Below are 10,956 nucleotides of genomic sequence, written 5' to 3'. Positions count from 1 at the left end.
GGGGAGTCTTGGTAAGGCTTTTATCAGGGAGGTTGATGGATTACGTCTTTCAAGCTACATGATTTGCATTAAAAATATAATCTCTCTCTCACACACAGTCATGTAATCCAGTGTATCTAACTCCATAACAAATTGCATTAGGCCTACGTAACAAGCAAGCTAGCAAACTGTCTCTGATTGGCCAAAGTAGAAATTGATTGACAGTTGACCCGCCCCCTGGAAGTCTCTGGGCCTGCAGAGATACACACTTGGAAAATTGAGGGGTCTTCTACAGGGCAATAAAGTGGGATCTCTGTATAAAAACTCCTAATGAGAAGCAGGGGGCTTGATACCACAAGGGAACATGCATAATGGGTGGGGGACAACATGTTTACATGTGTACAGTACTTGTTGTTGGCAACCCCGCCCCAATAGCGGACCTAGGACTACAACTGGCTAAATTGGCTCTGATTGAGGGACCTGTGCCACTGATTGTTTGATTGGTTTCCATCTGCCTCGTTAGTATGTGTACAGTATTTCTAGCCTACATGTACAGTAGCTCCCATCTTGTTCTTTGTCTGTTCCATTTGCTGTAGCTGTGCATAGTCCCTCTAATGTTCATGATTTAAAAAATGACATTTTCATAGGTATAGGTACTGCATTTGTAACGCGCTCCCCATCCAGTTGTTACACTGGCCCGGAGCGCCATGACATGGTAGATGTAGTGTGAAATGTATTGTGTGCCAGAAACAACCACAAACAACCTCAGATCACAACACCAGATTTAACTTTTCTCCATTTCCATGGTGGCCTGCTATACACTGTCGAACAGTGTCACAATATGGATCAGGGGTTCCCAACCTTTCTTCCCCAGAGCCCCCCACTTACACCTGATGGAATTTGCCCCCCCCCCCCCCCCCCCCCCCAAATCGGTGTGAACGTCCAGTCTGTGTATGTTTGTGTGTGCAAATTACATTACATCAGGCGTAAGTTAGGGTACAATTAAGTGCTTCGCCAATGTAGCAGGAATATTAATGTTGACACGATTCAAAGTCCCTGATTAATTTGTTGAATTTATATGATATTGAAGTATATAGGTAAAAGTCCACAGAGTCTTAAAGTCAATGTAATGCTTGTTTGTGTGCTTGAACTCATGTAAATAGTCTGGAATGTGCAGTGGAAGGATAGGAGACAGCTGGGTTGGGGCCGTGGGTCAGAAGGTCAACTCTGGGCGCCAGGGTGTCACAAGTAGGGCCTCTCCAGGACGTCCAAGGCGTCTCCCCAGGAGATGATATATAAGTTATGCGACATGCTGGTAAAATTAAGACTTCAGATTGTGACTGACAGGCCAGTTGTGAACAAGCGCCCTTTCAGGGAGCCAATCTGCTTCACTAGGCCTTAAGATAGGAGTAGGGGTGGAGCAAGGATGCCTATTTAATGTCTTGGGTTAACCTTGAGACTCTGATTGTGAATGTGGTAGACCTGCTGTGCCCGCCTGATTCCACCAAGCGGGGGAGTAGGCTAGAAGACAGAGGCCTCATCTTCGACCCACAGCTCCGACAGCAGAGACAGGGAGAGACAGGGACTGTTCCATGTGAGTTTTAAGTTCTGTCCAATAAATCATTGTTTGCCGCTTCCAATCCCGTGTTGGGGTGATTTTATCAATACTATCACAACAAAGAAGGCTATCAACATCGTGGTTCATAATTAGATGGTGCTGCAACTTTTATTAAGGCTTATACAAAATTACACAACGCAGAGTAACAGAAGAAGAACGCCAAAAGCCAACAATATTATAGTGCCGTACATACAAGGCTTTTTGGCCCTTCATCAGATATAATCATGTATTTTGCTGTGTGACATGTCAATAACATGATTCTTTGACAAATATTTGTCTAGCTAATATTAGGGCCTCAAATTGTCTGAGGCCTGGCGCACCCCCTGCAATTGTTGGCGCCCCCCTAAGGGGGGCCTGGACCCCAGGTTGGGAAACCCTGGATTAGAGCATACTTATAGGTGACAAAGGTCATTTGGATACATTCATTAAAGGTTTATAGGCTGTTTCCCTTTGGGGAAGGCTCACACAAAACATTCATATGTTCAGTTTTAATGTTTATTGCAATGGTGATCTAATTTATCGAAATTCAGTTTTTAATACTGTTATAATAAAGATGATAAGATATGAGTAAATCTACGTATAACAGTTTTCACAGTAACATGATGATCTAAAATACTTTATTAGTGAATATGGCAACATTTCAAGCATAACCTACTGTAATGATGAACGCTACTATGAGTTTAGACAACAGGGAGGAACAAGGTGCTCAAAAAGTGAGATAAACCATTAGTGTTGTTGGTGCTCTTGGATCACTGGGAATGGAGGCAATATCCAAAAACAAAAAGTAGATCCAGGCACTCAGAATAAGTATTCGGAAAGGAAGTGGTAATGTTAAAAAACCTTTAAAGTCGCACAGAAACAGGCGTTTGAGATCATCTAACTTCCGTAGTTTTACGTATTTCCGATGCAAACAAGCTGTGAGGGTGGGACATATGTTTAGAGGAATTTTAGACAGATTCGATAGAAGGATAGCGTTGATTGACGGGTGGATGTCGTGAGATTATTGGCCTAAAATCTAAGGTACCTGATGTCGTCATTGTACGCGACCTACCGTTTTGCAGGAAGTAAGAAATATATACTTTGATATACGATTACAACAAAAGTAGAATTTTGTAATTTTTTTGGCATACATCGTTGAATAGGTGAACACTATGACCAATTATGTGAACCAAAATGGGACAGAATGCTTTTTTCACTTCAGTGCGACTTTAATGACTTTAAACAAGTCAACATGTTTCGACCTTGTCAGTCTTCATCAGGACATGTTGTGCGCTCAAACAAATTACCCCTTAAATACTCACTCACTACTGTGAGTTTGGTTAGATTAACATCTAAGTGTGCTTTCAAACCTAAAACTTGAGCCTGTACCTAAACTGAATGTCTCTAGTTGGCTGCATGGACCCAAAGCCCCAGCGCTTGATGTCAATATGCGGCATCTCCTCATCTGGATTCTTTAACTCAAAGTCAAAGTACGTGAGCATGAGGAAAACAAGCTGCTTCAGCTCATTGGTGGCGAAGAAACGACCAGGGCACATGCTGATTCCAGCCCCCCACGGCATGTTGTAGTACCTCAGCTTCTTCTCCTTTTAGAAATCATTTTTCTTGTCCTCGTCTGGTGTGAGGAAACGGTCATATTTGAACGTAAGCGGATCGGGGTGGATGTCTGGGTCCACCTGAACGGCGGTGTAGGGGAAGAGGGCCACCCTGTCGCCTCCCCTGAGGTGGTACTCTTGTCCGTCGGCCATCTTGAGGCTCATGTCCTGGAGCACGGCCCTGGTGAGGACGGGGGCGGCGGTCAAACGCAAGGTCTCCTCCACGGCGCTGTCCATGACGGGCATCTTCTGCAGCATGTCCCGGGTCAGGTCGACGAGCGGCCCACCACGCCTCACTTCCTGCCCGGCCTCCTTCAGCACATCTTCCACCTCCGCCCGGACCGCCCTCATGGCGTCGGGGTGCTTCATGAGATAGAGGAGCAGCCAGAAGGCTGACGGCCCCTTGTTACCCTGGGACGCCCACAGAAGCAGGAACATGTACCTGTCTTGCATGAACTCCTGCATGCCCTGCTCCTCCCTAATCTCCTGCTGATCGCGCACCCAGCCGCTGACGTTGTCTTTGGTGCTGATCTTCTGGACCGACAGCGTGTTCCAGAACAGCCTCTTCAGACGTTCCACCTCCATCTTCTCCGACGGCAGCAGCACCCTTGAGGCCAGCTTGGGGAACAGCTGGTCGTACTTCCGGAACTCAGAGAAGAGCTCCTCAGATTCTACTCTGTCAACTTCCTTGGCTTTCTCCAGGCTCCCCGAGGACTTGGGGGACTCATTGCGTCATGTGTCATGACCACCAGACCATCCCCCATCAGGTGCTTGTTGCTGGATATCTGCAACATCTTGTGCTCATCTTCGATGTTGGATTGGTAACCAAACACTTTCAAAACTAGATACTTCGCAAACTCGAAAAAGTCCAGCTTTGTGCGGGCTTCTTTCACAATAGTCCCAAAGGAAAATGGATCTGTGACGAATGTGAAGTAAAAGCCCCCCAGCAGCACTGTGAAAATATCCCCATGTTTCCTTTTCATTCTCTCCAGGAACTTTGCAGTATCCCTGCGAAACTCCAGGACATGGCCCAGCCAAGGAATGGGTCCCTTATCTAAGGGGGGTTCCCCGGGACGCCTCTGACGGAAGGTCCCCAGGAGATAGAGTCCTCCAAGGAGGGAGGCTAGCAGAGCAAGCAGGAATGGCAGCAGAAAGCACATCGTCCTCTCCTGTGCTACTCGCAGAGCTAATCTGTTCTCCAGCTCATATTCCTTTGTATTAGTCAAACACTGTGCTCCTCCCCCTTGCACAACAGATACCCGAGTACTCCAGACACTACGTTCTTTAACAAGTTGTTGTCTTCAAGACCCTGCCATGGCCCTATCTCTAAGCACAGCTGATGCCAACTTTTCTGCACTGAAATCGATACATTTCAGTGCGCAACACCATGAACAATGAAAGACTGACTGATATCGGGGTGCTAAGTGCAGTGTTGCCAGCTCCTCTGTAAGGGAAGTAGCTGTTGGTTCTCCCAAAAGTAGCTAGAAGTAGTAATCAATTAATTTGCATAATATGCCATTCTGAAAGATGCAAAATGGATAGAAAAGGCTGATCAGGCAGTTTACAAACAAACCATTTAATCCAGGGGCCTATCCAGATTCGGTACCACCTAAAGTGACCAAATAATATCGGTATTTTGTCTTCCTACATGTGTGTAGTTTATATTTTGGTATGATACACGGCCTATCTACTGTAGTAGCTTAATGCTGGACCAAATACATTTTCTCAGCACCCCAGTACCCCACTTACAGTACAATAGGCACTAGCACTAAATGTTAAATATTAACTCCATCCATATGTTAAAAACGTACTTTATGGAACACTCAATGTATTTATTTACGAATATCAATGTTTAATCCAGTGGAATCAGGAGAAATGTGAACAGTACAGTAGCCAAAACACACTAACAGAAGCCCTATGAGGAATGTAACAAACTGGACCCACTGGTCCAAGCAGCAGTGGGAGGAGTTAAGGTTAGATATGATAAGTAATGATCATTAGATAAGCTATAATGTAGAGATAAGCAGTTCCTCATACCTAAAATGTCTTCATATCTAAAATATGTCATGAGACATTCCTAAACCCAAAGGAATGAAGCAGAAGTCAATTAAGGTCACAACAGGTGATCATCAGATTAAAAAGGACATGGAGAGGCTGGTGTTTCCATCTTCAGAAGTGTTCGTTTGAAAGTAAACCAACAGATAGATACAGTATCTCCAACATAATAAAGAGAACAGGTGAATAGAGTTAAAATGATTAATCAGGCCTAGGTCTGTGTTTCAGAAGAACATCTTCACTCTTCATAGTATTTATAATCTGATAATCTGCATCCTCTGCTTGCAGTTTGAGGTCTCCTAGCTGAGCTCTGTGCAACACCGCCACTATGTGGTTGACTGCTATCATTGCATGTTGATGAAGGTCTTCGGGTGGCCAGTTAAAGTGTTACAGAAACATGACAATAACTAGAATAGCGCTCAGACAGCACAGACCTCTGCCTGTGATGCATTTCGTCAGCATGTACAGTTGTTGAATGTGTGCTTTTTTAGTTTAGCAGTTATATATAGCCAACTTGAAAATGCATGTTGCAGATGAAATATTGATCACCTTGATGAAGCTGAATCTGTTGCAGTGTGAGACCAAGCTGATCAGGGTGCTGTTCTGGGTTTAAAATGACCCGCCATAGGAATTGATAGGTAAAATGACCCGCTATAGGGAATGAATGGGTAAGACAATATTATGTTCATCCAGCAGATGGAAAACATCCCCATACACACCCACAGCCACAACTCACCTGGGTTACCCGGGTTCTAGGTCTAAAATGAGCCCCCGTTTTATAGTGTTCAAGGCCAAAATTGACTGATCTGTTTTAACTGCTCTTATATGAACACAAAACCCATAAATCCCCAAATGAATGTGAACCACCTGAAGCATTCAGGTCAATACCATTCTCTTAGTGTACACCACATGCTCCCCCACACGTCCATAGTGTGAAACCACTTGGATACTGAAAGTGTAGAGCCATTACCAGTCAATACAAAGTAATTCTAAGTGATCATCTTTATCCTATTAGTGAAACATATCCAGATGAAAATGATTTATTTCAAAACAGCAATACACCCATCCACAAAACACAAAATCAGTGAATGTTTTGATTTGTATGAACATGATGTCAATATGTTGTAGCCTTCCAATTAATCCACTTAAAACCTATCTAGCTAGCTACATTACAATATATTAGTCATTTAGCTGACACTTATCCAAAGATACTTACAATAATTGCATTTAAAGTAGTTGCCAGAACTCACCTTTCTAAAACAAGTGACTAAGAGCATAATCTAGTGCTGAAGGCAAAGTGAAGAATAGCAAACTAAAAATAGAATAGGTGCTTGGTACAGTACTACTCCTGGTAGTACTGTACCTCTTGAAGAGGTCTGTTTTGAGCCTGCAGCGAAAGATGGGCTGCGACTCTACTGTCCTGACGTCAGTGGGTAGTTCATTCCACCACTGTGGGGCCAGGACAGAGAAGAGCCGTGACCGCGTCATTTGACTACAGGGGCCTCGCAGTGATGGGGCAACCAGTCCTCCCGAGGTAGCAGAGTGTAGTGGTCAGGCGGGAGTGTAGGGTTTGATCATGGCCTGGAGGTAGGAGGGAGCTGTTCCTTTCATTGCCCAGCAGGCTAGTACCAGAGTTTTAAACTGGATGTAAGCTGCTACAGGGAGTCACTGTAGAGAACGGAGAAGGGAGGTTGTGTGAAAAAACTTGGGGTGGTTGAAGTCCAGGCACAGAGCAGCTTTCTGGACAAGTTCCACTGGTTTAATGGCTAACGCCATGGCCCCAGCAAGGAGGGAGTTGCAGTAATCCAGGCGGGAGATGAGAAGGGCCTGGATCAAGGTTATTATAGTTAACGAAAACTAACGAAAAAATGAAAAAGAATTTTTTTTTACTTTTTGACTGAAATAAAAACAAAAACTAGGCTTTACAAAAAAACTTAAGTGGAGACACTACAAAAAAGCATTTAAAAAATGCATGTACCGAGGTGCTCATCTAGGCCCCTCCCTACTTGCTGGGGCAGCCCTGCCTCGGCCATTAAATCCCTGGAACTTGTCCAGAAAGCTGCTGCTCGCCTGGTGTTCAACCACCCAAGTTCTCCCACAAACTTCCCTTCTCTGTTCTCTACACTGGCTCCTTGTAGCAGCTTGCATCCAGACTCTGGGACTATCCTATAGGGCAATGAATTAAACAGCTCTCTCCTACCTCCAGGCCATAGTCTAACCCTACACTCCCTCCCAACCACTATGCTGTGTTACCTTGGGGTGAGTGGTTGCCTTCTCACTCCGAGGCTCCAGCGGTCGATCGACACGGTCACGGCTCTTAACTGTCCTGGCCCTGCAGTGATGTAATGAACTGCCCACTGACATCAGGACAGCAGAGTCGCTGCCCATCTTTTTCCGCAGGCTCAAAACTCACTTCTTCAAGAGATACAGTAGTACCACCATCCTCCCTCTTAGGCGCCTATTATATTTTTAGTTTGCTATTCTGCACTTTGCCTTCAGCACGAGACTATGCACTAGTCACTTGTTTTAGAAAGGAGATGCACTTGTGAGTTCTGGCAAGTAGTACATTGGCTTTTCCTACGTTAAATGATTTTTTTTTTATAAAAGTGTCAGCTAAGTGAGTGTAATGTAATATAATGTTTACTTCCCAAATTAAATGCATTTGAACATTAGATCTCTGTGGTTATCCCCTACTAGTTTTTCTCTTGTTCACTTTCCTGTGAGTTCTTGGTGGCCAATGAGCTGTTTTTGAGCATTGATCTCTTCCTTCAACCTTAATAAACACACAGAAACTCTCATTACCATCACATCATTTGACAAGAATTGAGAAGATGCATCCACATTTGCTCCTACCCAAGTATCTCTCTCTCTGTGGAGACAAGTGAGCTCTGCAGGATGCTGTTCTGGATCTCTGTGTGTAACAGACTTTCTTTCAGACCGTCTCTCTCCTCCCTCAGTCTGAATGTCTCCAGGCGCTCTGCCTCTCTCCCCGGTTTTTGATGGACATTGATCTCTACCTTCAACCTTAATAAACAGACAAACTCTCATTATCATCAAGTCATTTGACAAGAATTGAGAAGGTGCATCCAGGTGCAGGGCCGTCTGGGATATATGAGAGGCCCTGTGCGAAATAGGCATTGCGAGCCCCCCCAGAGATGGCTCTGTCTACCCCCCGAAACGCCCCCCCCCCCCTGGACACACCTCTGTCTCCCCTCCGAAACGCCAACCCCCCCCCCCCCCCCCCCCGACACGGCTCTGAGTCGTGGCAGCGCTAGAAAAATTTACAAAACGAATAATTCCCTTTATTTGACAAACCAATCATTGTCTACATACATGGCACATGGCCTCAGATCAGATGATACGATAACGAAATCGATCATCGACCTTCGGCCTAAGGTGTTCTGATGCCAGGTGTACTTGTGGGCATCCTTGTGTTCGAACATGGTGTTTGTTATGGACAAACCGTGACTAGCACAGAAGTCCAACAACAAAGATAATAAATCTAGTAATTATATTCCGTAAACTGAGGCATGTTTCAATGATTTTATTGTGAGCTCACAAGGTATGTCTGATCTCCAGAGCAGGGATATCAGAGTACAAATGTGTGGTCAGAAAACAATGAGTCTCATACTTCAGCCAAAATGACCTCATCTTAAGACCTCCTCCTCCTTATCTCTCTGGGCTAGTGGAAAGGGCTCTCCCCCTCCCCCAACTTAACATTCTTGAAGCTCACAGACCTGCTTCCACACACCACAAAACACTGAATCTTCTTCCAGGAACACAAGGTGATATTTCCCCCACGCTGCCCAGGGACATTTACAACAGCTCTTTGTCCTGTAACATCTGGGCCCCGACGCCTGGTTTTAGATAGATTGAATCCAGCTTCATCAATGAAAATGAACTCATGACACAGTGCAGCTTAGCCAAATACCACCATTAGGCCGTTCACACCTCTCATATTGAAATGAATGGAAAGCACAAGAACAAGAGCCCTGGATCAGGTCCAAATCCAGCCAGCTTGCTAATAACACCACCAGTTAACACCAACTAGCCAACACCAGATATAAATCTAACCAGGTAGTTATGAATAGGCTACAGCAGGATCTTGACTAGTCGTAATGCCAGAAGGCCATAAACGCAAATGAAAACGGATCATGGATCCCTTTACCTGCCCCAAGTCCTCATTTTACCATACTTTGGAAAGTACCCTAACACACCCTATAGAACATCTCATCTATGGGCTGCAAGGATTGAGTCTGAGAGAAATAATAATAGGCACAAATACTTATTAAATCAATTTTAATCCATTGCTTTTATCTATACCAAGATTGATTATGCTCTCCTAAAGCTATAATCAAAGTTTTGATGATTGAGGCCTAATCTAGGGACTCAAATAGGATTGAGTCCACCCAAGAAAAAAAATTTACTAAACGAATAATTCCCTTGACAAACCAATCATAGCCTACATACAAGTTATCATACCAATATGAGGTCATTTTAAGATCAATCAAACATTCAGTTCCGAGTCCGGGTCCAGAACCAGGGCTACAGCCAACAGCAGGAGGAGGCGGACTGGACTGGGAAGGTGTTTGCATAGTCCTTGAACTGCTCCCTTCTTTTCTCCTCCAGATCCAGGTACCTAAGAAGACAGTTTCAGTTGCTGGCGATTTAGATCGTTGGCACTTATAGTTAGAATGAGGAGGAATTCAGGTTTTCAATAGCGCTGAAGATGGAGAGCAGACACATTCACACTTGGGAACCATCTAGTCTACGTATTGTCTGGCTGAAGTGGTCGTCAGTAGTCTTGTGTTCACACCTCTCATATTCAAATGAATGGAAAGAAGTAGCCCTGATCCAGGTCCAGGACTAAAGAACAAGAAGAGACTGCACCTTTTTATCTGTGTAAAACAAGGAGGAACATGGTCAGCACTGGACATTCAATATAAGACCTCACATAAATGAAGAGGTCACGCATAATGCATGTCAGAATAATAATGTCATAGTAATGTCAGAACTGGTCACTACCATTACTGTACTATATGGTATGGTTGGGTTATGTGTTCTTAACAATGTCCAGTAGGTGGCAACAGAGGTTCACCTAAGCACTACTACTTGTTAATCACCTAGGTAGATATAGCAGTGCAGTGTCAGTTAGTCAGTGATGGCCATGCCCTGTAATGCACTTCTCCAAAGTATATCAGTGAACGTCAGTAAATGGTTACGCCGCTGTCCGACCTTTATTATGTAATATAGTACAAGATATTACAATTACATATCCAGAAAACCGAAAGTTTCCGGTCTCAGGAGGCGGGCTCTAGACCGGGTCTGAACAGTGAAACGCGTCATTGTTCCCGGCTTTCACCGATTGGTTAAGAGCATTGAAAAGACTAGCAGTCACGACCAAAAGTGTATATAAACTGTGTTCGTAATTTGTGTCTCTCTCTACCTTGGAAACTTTTCGCAGTGGAAACTTTTCACAGTTGAACATTGTTTGTCACGCCTGTAAAGATTCCCCATTGCAAAGATTTTTTTATCCATCTGAAGAAAACAAGAGACACGCTCTTTATTCTTTTTGAGTAAACAAACGTTTCCATCACAACCTACTCACTAGCCTTTCACTGTAGGCTACGACAATCCTCAATTTGGTAAGTTGTATGATATTTTTTATTTTTGAAAGATTAGAGCGAAGCCGTTTGGGGCTTCGGTTTAGGA

General features: G+C 44.2%; 1 pseudogene across 1 annotated transcript; it reads right to left on the bottom strand.

Moving 5' to 3' along the window:
* Window positions 1-2,946: 2,946 nt before the first annotated feature.
* Window positions 2,947-4,349, bottom strand: LOC311311408 (5-beta-cholestane-3-alpha,7-alpha-diol 12-alpha-hydroxylase-like; annotated as a pseudogene). The gene has a single exon. The product of its transcript is annotated as a 5-beta-cholestane-3-alpha,7-alpha-diol 12-alpha-hydroxylase-like (transcript).
* Between the last annotated feature and the right edge of the window lie 6,607 nt (window positions 4,350-10,956).

This window comes from Borostomias antarcticus, assembly GCF_949987555.1.
Source record: "Borostomias antarcticus genome assembly, chromosome: 1".
In the NCBI taxonomy this organism is placed as follows: domain Eukaryota; kingdom Metazoa; phylum Chordata; class Actinopteri; order Stomiiformes; family Stomiidae; genus Borostomias; species Borostomias antarcticus.
This window is presented reverse-complemented; position numbering and strand designations above follow the sequence as displayed.